The sequence below is a fragment of the Apodemus sylvaticus genome, chromosome 7 (genome assembly GCF_947179515.1).
Source record: "Apodemus sylvaticus chromosome 7, mApoSyl1.1, whole genome shotgun sequence".
Classification (NCBI taxonomy): Eukaryota; Metazoa; Chordata; class Mammalia; order Rodentia; family Muridae; genus Apodemus; species Apodemus sylvaticus.
The window spans coordinates 99,850,171-99,859,515 of NC_067478.1; positions in this window are offsets into that span (position 1 = coordinate 99,850,171).

A 9,345-nucleotide genomic window follows, 5' to 3' on the forward strand; every position below is an offset into this window, starting at 1 on the left:
TGTAATTTCTTCTGGACATATGCATGTAGACAGAGTAATAAGCAGACACTTGTTAAATCAATGAGAGCTATTATGAAGGTTTTTTTCATTTACTGTCAAAATTTTTGTTAATATTCTTTTAAACTTTTAAAAATAAATGTTGGTAGCTCAGCCAATCTCTCAGCCACAAATTTCACTCACTTTATTTTTCTGAAGTCTTTGGGTTTTTTTTTTTTTTGTTTTTTTTTTTTTTTTTTTTGTGAATTTTGGTGGACTATTTTAAAGGGTGGAGAATTCTAGGTTGTATCTTTGATTCTCTGAATATTTTAAACATCTTATTACATTCCTTTCTGTTTTTTACAGTTTTGGGGCAAGTTATGAGTGATTGCAATATTTATCTCTGTATAAGCAACTTCGCCAACACAGACACACACACATTTGAAAGCAAATGCTTTTATCAAGTTTTTTACTTTACGAAAATTAACTTTGATTTTTGTGTAGTTTGAAAGTGATATTCCTGGGTATGGTTTCTGAATTTTTAATTTTTGTTTGTATTTCCTCAATCTTTAGATTGATGTTTGGCATTAATTGAGAGAAATTCTTAGTCTTTGCGTCTTGTGCATCTTCTGTCCCTCTCTCTTGTCTTCTTGCCTGTACTCCTATGATGCATGTATCACATTCATTGTAGCTTACTATACTCTCTCAGCCTTTTTTCCTTAACTTTTTGTACTTTTTGTTTGTTTTCAGCATTGTGGATTTCAATTGCCTCAGAGATTTTTCCTCAAGTTATTTCCTTAAGGTATGTTAATCTTAACAATAATTTTACCAAAGACATTCTCCATGGCCCCTACAGCTTTTGATCTCCAACATTTTGATTTTCTTTTCGGCATTTCTATTTACTTACAATGCCATTTGCTCTCTTATGTTAATTTATTTATTAGAGTTCTTGATAGATTAATTCATCCTATTAGCTCATGTGACTGATGCTCGGTTCCCAGGAAGTAACTGTGTCTTTGGCTATGGTAGAAGCCAACAGGTGGGTATAACTAGAAAAAAATAAGTTAGTAGAGACCATAACTTTGAAGTTTATGTCTTATTCTCTTCTGCTTTCTTCTATTGTCATGAGGTCAGTAGCCTCTGTCATACGCTTATACCACCATGGTATCTGCCTCATGTTGAGGTCAGAATCAATGAAGTCAATAGCTATAGACTAAAATTTCTGAAACTGTGAGCCAAAATAAATCTTTAGTTGCGAGTTATTTATCAGATCAATGAAAATTGTGATGCACGATGCACACATAGTCACTGGCGTTATTGGTTATTGCTATTTAAATTCTCTGTCTGGAATGTCCAATATCATTGCTATTAGATTTCATTAATACTTTATCTGGTTCTTAAAACTTCAGGATGCTCATTTGTTTTACTTATTTGGTGATTTCTTTTCCTGAGTAGACATGAACAAATATCTACTCACCCAACAGAGCTCTGATGACAGGTCAGACAAAGAACAGCACTTATTCAAGTCTAGCTTAGTGAAACAATAAATTTATTGGAGTTACTTCTTGAGTATGGATATGTGGTTATTTATAGGAGTATCCATATTGCAATGGCAGCTGCATTGTGTGAAAACCCACTTCAGCATGAGTGATGACTTACAGATGTCATCCTGAAACTCCTGATGTGTTCCTGAAACTCCTGGAGCAATTTTCAAATAGCAAGAGCTGGGAAGAGAATGTCTTCTCCACTGCAACTGGTACAATTTAGAGGAGGATTGAATTTTGTAAGTTTCAGGAACCTCTTAAGCATGGTACATTTCGGCTGAGTCCCAAGCCTTATAAATTTCATTTACTTCCTGAATCTTATGAGCCCCCCCCCCTCTTCCTTCCAGGAAGAGAAGTCTAAATTCAGATGAAACAATTATATGACCCCTATTAGATGACTTCTAATTATTCCAATTATTTCTGTGTAGATAGAAGCAAAATGGTTAAACTGACCTACAATAAATGGGCCCCTATCAATGTGTGAAAAGGTGGGGGTGGTGAACAGGTCTTTATAATCCTATCAAGGATTATAAAGTGTACCTCTCAGTTTTTCAGTGACCCTATAACTCTAGAAATGTTTTTTTGTTCTAGAATAGCCTGGAGCACTACCATTCCCAAGATTGGTGAGGTTCTTGTTAAATTATTATTTTTGAACAGAGGCCATATTGAGAATAGTGACCTAACATATTTAGAAGTAGTTTTTCTTCTTATTTCTTACAGGAAGAATAAGATATTAGCTACCTAGTAGAATCTCATAATGGGTAAGTTGACAGAAGGACTGAGACTCTAGAACTGGGAAATATTAGACTTGTCCACACTAGACCTTCAGTAATTCTTCATTAACAACTTAGGTTTTCCAGTCAAGATGTTGTTTTCCATAGTGATTTCCATCCAAAAATCTGCCCTAGAAAGCATGAAGGCCTGTATGGGCCCATCTGTCTATATCACTAACCTTCCAGTCATTGACCTATCTTGGCCATCTGTTTTACTGTGGCTTCAACAAGGGCTCTTCTTTCACAACATTCAGCTCTACTTATTTGGATGTAGTAGCACTTTCCGAGATCCAGCAACTAGCATTTAGAAAACCCAAGGGTTTTAGATATTTGTATGATTCCATAGTAGTAGATATATCACATGTGTGCATTTATCAAACATTATAGAACTTTTGGTAGTGTGGTAATTAGTTAATTGTGACAGTCAAATTGACAGTATCTACAATTCCCTAAAGGGACAAGCTTCTAGGCATTTATGTGATGTATTATTTAAACTAGATTAATTGAAGTGAGAAGTTATACCTTAAAGTGACCAGTACTCTTCCATGTTCTAGGTCCCAGAATGTATAAAAAGCAGAAAGCTAGCTGATTCCCAGCATTCAATTCTCTCAGCTTCCTGATTGAATACAGGGTGAGCTGTTGTCACCACCTCCTGCCCTGACTCCTTCTTTGAACTCAATAGGTTTAAAAGTGGGCCCTAAATATGCAACTTCACTTTTCCCAATATGAAACTCTCCTACCCTATGTAGAGTTTCTTACCAAATGCAAAGCTACTTTCCATTCAATGCAGAGCTCCCTCTTGGGCTGTAAACTCAAGCCCCAAGGACAGAGGAGCCAGAGAGCTGTCACAAACCCAGATGTTGGATGAAAACCCCAAGCCCTGAGCCACAAGAGCAGCAGATGGCAGGCAGCAAATTGGCCATAACATCAGGAAAGCAAAAACTTTTGACAGCTCTTACCTAATTGGTTCTATGTTCTTATCTTATTTGCATAACTATGTTCAGCCAATCAGTACACAGATGTTCTCTCCAAAGATTAGAGGAGACTCCAGGCTTCAATACACAACTGAGACAAGAGCTTCAAGGGGAAGGAAGTCAAGGGACACCTGAGAGTCAGACTCATAGCTCCTGGTAGGACCCAGCTGCTTGGTGCCCTGTTCTATTTGGAGCACTAGAAACATGAAGACTTCAAAGTCAAACTCTCGGGTGACTTGCCTATCCAAGGCTTCATGGGGACATTTGTATTTCAAGTAGTAAGTTCACCAGAGATGGATTGTGAAAATTCTCCACATAAGCTTTCTGTGCTGAGTAGGGAATTTAATGCAGCCAGCATCAAGTGTTCTACCAGAGGCTCTAGGCAGAGGCTTAACCACTAAAGATATGCAATTCAAGCTTTGGAGAACCGCTGGGTGCAGAAAACTTGTTCTTGCTGCCCAAGTCAGTGACCTGCAGACTTGCTTTACATAGAACTGATTTGGATTGGAACCTCAAAGCCACCTAAAGTTTATGAACTGTAACATGATCTCTCACTTGGCATTTTAAAACTCCCAAAAGCATAGGATTTAACATATGAAACTTCTTGGTTAAGGACCATGGAGTCTCCTAAGGAACTTAGCACTGGAGCACTATGATACTCTTTTGGTTGGCATCCTGTTGCTGTAGAGGATCTCAAAGTTCTTACATTTGGCAAATACATTACCCTTCTTTTTCCACTGCTGTCTTTCCATTCCAGTCTTAAAGGGAAAATGGACAAGAACCTAGGTGCAAAAAGGAGACTATCTAAGAAGAACTTTATCATCCTTCAGAGTATAAGATAATATAATATAAAAATAAACCCTTCATCCTGTTTTAGTTTCCATTCCATTCTCAACTTGACACAACCTGAGAAGGGGGAACTTCAGTTTAGAAATTGTTTACATCACATTGGCTCCAGCCATGTCTGTTGGGGCATTTTCTTAACTGCTAATTGATTTAAGAAGGACCAAGACACCATGGGTGTTCCTCCATTATAATAATAAAATGTGAACATGCAAGAGAAAGCAAGTCACTAACCACAATTTCTCTGTAGTCTATTTCAGTGCCTTTCTCCAGATTTCCACATTAGCTTTTCACCATGATATATTATTAGAAAACCTTTCTTCCCAAGTTGCTCTTGGTCATAGTATTTTTTTTGGGGGGGGCGAGGGGGGCAGTTCTCCATCTGGGTTAGCTAATTAGTGATGATAGCCGCAATCTGTAATGTTTTTTTTTAATTTATTGATATATTTATTTACATTGCAAATGATTTCCCCTTTTCTGGACCCCCACTCCCAGAAAGTCCCATCAGTCCCCTTCCCTCCCCCTGTTTTCCCACCCAACCCTTCCCACATACCTGTTCTGATTTTGCTCTATACTGCTTCACTGAGTCTTCTCATAACAAGGGGCCACTCCTCCGTTCTTCTTGTACCTCATTTGATGTGTGGGTTATGTTTTGGGTATTCCAGTTTTCTAGGTTAATATCCACTTATTAGTGAGTGCATACCATGATTCACCTTTTGAGTCTGGGTTACCTCACTTAGTATGATGTTCTCTAGCTCCATCCATTTGCCTAAGAATTTCATGAATTCATTGTATCTAATGGCTGAATAGTACTCCATTGTGTAGATATACCACATTTTTTGCATCCACTCTTCTGTTGAGGGATACCTGGGTTCTTTCCAGCATCTGGCAATTATAAATAGGGCTGCTATGAACATAGTAGAGCATGTATCCTTATTACATGGTGGGGAATCCTCTGGGTATATGCCCAGGAGTGGTATAGCAGGATCTTCTGGAAGTGAGGTGCCCAGTTTTTGGAGGAACTGCCAGACTGATTTCCAGAGTGGTTGTACCAAACTGCAACCCCACCAACAGTGGAGGAGTGTTCCTCTTTCTCCACATCCTAGCCAACACCTGCTGTCTCCTGAATTTTTAATCTTAGCCATTCTGACTGGTGTAAGGTGAAATCTCAGGGTTGTTTTGATTTGCATTTCCCTAATGACTAATGAAGTTGAGCATTTTTAAGGTGTTTCTCTGCCATCCGAAGTTCTTCAGGTGAGAATTCTTTGTTTAACTCTGTACCCCATTTTTTAATAGGGTTCTTTGGTTTTCTGGAGTCTAACTTCTTGAGTTCTTTATATATATTGGATATTAGCCCTCTATCTGATGTAGGATTGGTGAAGATCTTTTCCCAATTTGTTGGTTGCCGATTTGTCCTCTTGATGGTGTCCTTTGCCATACAGAAACTTTGTAATTTTATGAGGTCCCATTTGAAAATTCTTGCTCTTAGAGCATATGCTATTGGTGTTGTGTTCAGAAACTTTCTTCCTATACCGATGTCCTCAAGGGTCTTCCCCAGTTTCTTTTCTATTAGCTTCAGAGTGTCTGGCTTTATGTGGAGGTCCTTGATCCATTTGGATTTGAGCTTAGTACAAGGAGACAAGGATGGATCAATTTGCATTCTTCTGCATGCTGATCTCCAGTTGAACCAGCACCATTTGTTGAAAAGGCTATCTTTTTTCCATTGGATGTTTTCAGCCCCTTTGTCGAGGATCAAGTGGCCATAGGTATGTGGGTTCATTTCTGGATCTTCAGTCCTGTTCCATTGATCTGCCTGCCTGTCACTGTACCAATACCATGCAGTTTTTAACACTATTGCTCTGTAGTATTGCTTGAGGTCAGGGATACTGATTCCCCCAGAATTTCTTTTGTTGCTGAGAATAGTTTTAGCTATCCTGGGTTTTTTTGTTATTCCAGATGAATTTGATAATTGCTCTTTCTAACTCTGTGAAGAACTGAGTTGGGATTTTGATGGGTATTGCATTGAATCTGTATATTGCTTTTGGCAAAATGGCCATTTTAACTATATTGATCCTCCCGATCCATGAGCATGGGAGGTTTTCCCATTTTTTGAGGTGTACTTCAATTACCTTCTTCAGAGTCTTGAAGTTCTTGTCATACAGATCTTTCACATCTTTGGTAAGAGTCACCCCAAGGTACTTTATACTGTTTGTGGCTATTGTGAAGGGGGTCATTTCCCTAATTTCTTTCTCAGCCTGCTTATCCTTTGAGTATAGGAAGGCCACTGATTTGCTTGAGTTGATTTTATAACCTGCTACTTTGCTGAAGTTGTTTATCAGCTGTAGGAGTTCTCTAGTGGAGTTTTTTTGGGTCACTTAGGTAGACTAGCATGTCATCTGCAAATAATGATAGTTTGACTTCTTCCTTTCCAATTTGTATCCCTTTGACCTCCTTATGTTGTCTAATTGCCCTAGCTAGCAGCTCAAGTACAATATTGAAAAGATAAGGAGAAAGGGGGCAGCCCTGTCTAGTCCCTGATTTTAGTGGGATTGCTTCAAGTTTCTTTCCATTTAGTTTGATGCTGGCTACTGGTTTGCTGTATATTTCTTTAACAATGTTTACATATGGGCCTTGAATTCCTGTTCTTTCCAAGACTTTAAGCATGAAAGGATGCTGAATTTTGTCAAATGCTTTTTCAGCATCCAATGAAATGACCATGTGGTTTTTTTCTTTGAGTTTGTTTATGTAGTGGATTGCATTGATGGATTTCCGTATATTGAACCAACCCTGCATCCCTGGGATAAAGCCTACTTGATCATGGTAGATGATCGTTTTGATGTGTTCTTGGATTCGGTTGGCAAGTATTTTATTGAGCATTTTTGCATCGATGTTCATAAGGTTTGATGAACCTTATGATGGTCTGAAGTTTTCTTTCTTTGTTGGATCTTTGTGTGGTTTTGGTATCAGCGTAATTGTGGCTTTGTAGAAGGAATTGGGTAGGGTTCCTTCTGTTTCTATTTTGTGGAATAGTTTGAAGAGTATTGGAGTTAGGTCTTCTTTGAAGGTCTGATAGAATTCTGCACTGAAACCATCTGTCCTGTTGTTTTTTTTTTTTTGGTTGGAAGACTTTCTATGACCCCTTTTATTTCTTTAGGGGTTATGGGACTGTTTAGATGATCTATTTGGTCCTGATTTAATTTTGGTATTTGGAATCTGTCTAGAAAATTGTCCATTTCCTCCAGATTCTCCAGTTGTGTTGAGTATAGGCTTTTGTAGTAGGATCTGATGATTTTTTGGATTTCCTCAGTTTCTGTTGTAATATATCCCTTTTCATTTCTAATTTTGTTAATTTGGATACTTTCTCTGTGCCCTTTGGTCAGTCTGGCTAAGGGTTTACCTATCTTGTTGATTTTCTCAAAGAACCAGCTCCTGGACTCGTTGGTTCTTTGTATGGTTCTCTTTGTTTCCATTTGATTGATTTCAGCCCTGAGTTTGAAGATTTCCTGTCTTCTACTCCTCCTGGGTGAAATAGCTTCTTTTTGTTCCAAGGCTTTCAGGTGTGTCATTAAGCTGCTGGTATATGCTCTCTCAATTTTCTTTTTGGAGGCACTCAGGGCTATGAGTTTTCCTCTTAGTACTGCTTTCATTGTGTCCCATAGATTTTGGTATGTTGTGCCTTCATTTTCATTAATTTCTAAAAAGTCTCTGATTTCTTTCTTTATTTCTTCTTTGGCCAAGGTGTCATTGAGTAGAGTATTGTTCAGCCTCCATGTGTGTGTGGGCTTTCTGTTGTTTTTGTTGCTATTGAAAACCACTCTTACACCATAGTCATCTGATAGGAGGCATGGGAGTAGTTCGATCTTCTTGTATTTGTTGAGGTCTGTCTTGTGACCAAGTATATGGTCGATTTTGGAGAAGGTACCATGAGGTGCTGAGAAAAAGGTATATTCTTTTGCTTTAGGGTGAAATGTTCTATAGATATCAGTCAAATCCAATTGGTCCAAAGCTTCAATTAGTTTTACTGTATCCCTGTTTAGTTTCTGTTTTCCTGATCAGTCCATTGAGGAGAGTGGAGTCTTGAAGTCCCCCACAATTATTGTGTTAGGTGCAATGTGTGCTTTGAGCTTTAGTAAAGTACTTTTATGAATGCAGGTGCCCTTGCATTTGGCGCATAGATGTTCAGAATTGAAAGTTCTTCTTGGTGGATTTTTCCATTGACCAGCAAGAAGTGTCCCTCAGCATCTGTTTTGATAACTTTAGGTTAAAAGTCAATTTTATCTGATATTAGAATGGCTATTCTGGCTCGTTTCCCAGGACCATTGGCTTGTAAAGTTGTCTTCCAGCCTTTTACTCTAAGGTAGTTTTTGTCTTTGACATTTAGGTGTGTTTCCTGTATGCAGCAAAATGTAGGGCCTTGTTTCCTTATCCAGTCTGTTGGTCTATGTCTTTTTATTGGGGAATTGTGTCCATTGATGTTAAGAGATATTAAGGAATAGAGATTATTACTTCCTGTCATTTTTTATGTTTTTTTATATTTGAGTGATTATCTTCTTTTGGGTTTGATGAAGGAAGGTTACTATCTTACTTTTTCCAGGGTGTAGTTTCCCTCCTTATATTGGAGTTTTCCTCCTATTATTCTTTGTAGAGCTGGGTTTGTGGAAAGATATTGTGTAAATTTGGTTTTGTCATGGAATGTCTTGGTGTCTCCATCTATTGTGATTGAGAGTTTTGCTGACATTTGTGTTCTCTTAGAGTCTGCATGAGATCTGCCCAGGATCTTCTAGCTTTCATGTTCTCTGGTGAGAAGTCTGGTGCGATTCTGTTAGGTCTTCCTTTATATGTTACTTGGCCTTTTTCTTTTACTGCCTTTAATATTCTTTCTTTGTTTAATGTATTTGGGCTTTTAATTATTATGTGGTGAGAGTTATTTCTGCTCAGAGCCAGTCTGTTTGGAGTTCTGTAGGCTTCTTGTATATTCATAGGCATCTCTCTCTTTAAGTTGGGAAAGTTTTCTTCCATTATTTTGTTAAAGATATTTGCTGGCCCTTTCAGTTGTAAATCTTCACTCTCATCTATACCTATAATCCTTAGGTTTGGTCTTCTCATTGTATCCTGGATTTCCTGGATGTTCTGGGATACAAGCTTTTTGCATTTTGCATTTTCTTTGACTGTTGAGTCAATGGTTTCTATGGCATCTTCGGCATCTGAAATTCTCTCTTCCATCTCTTGTAGTCT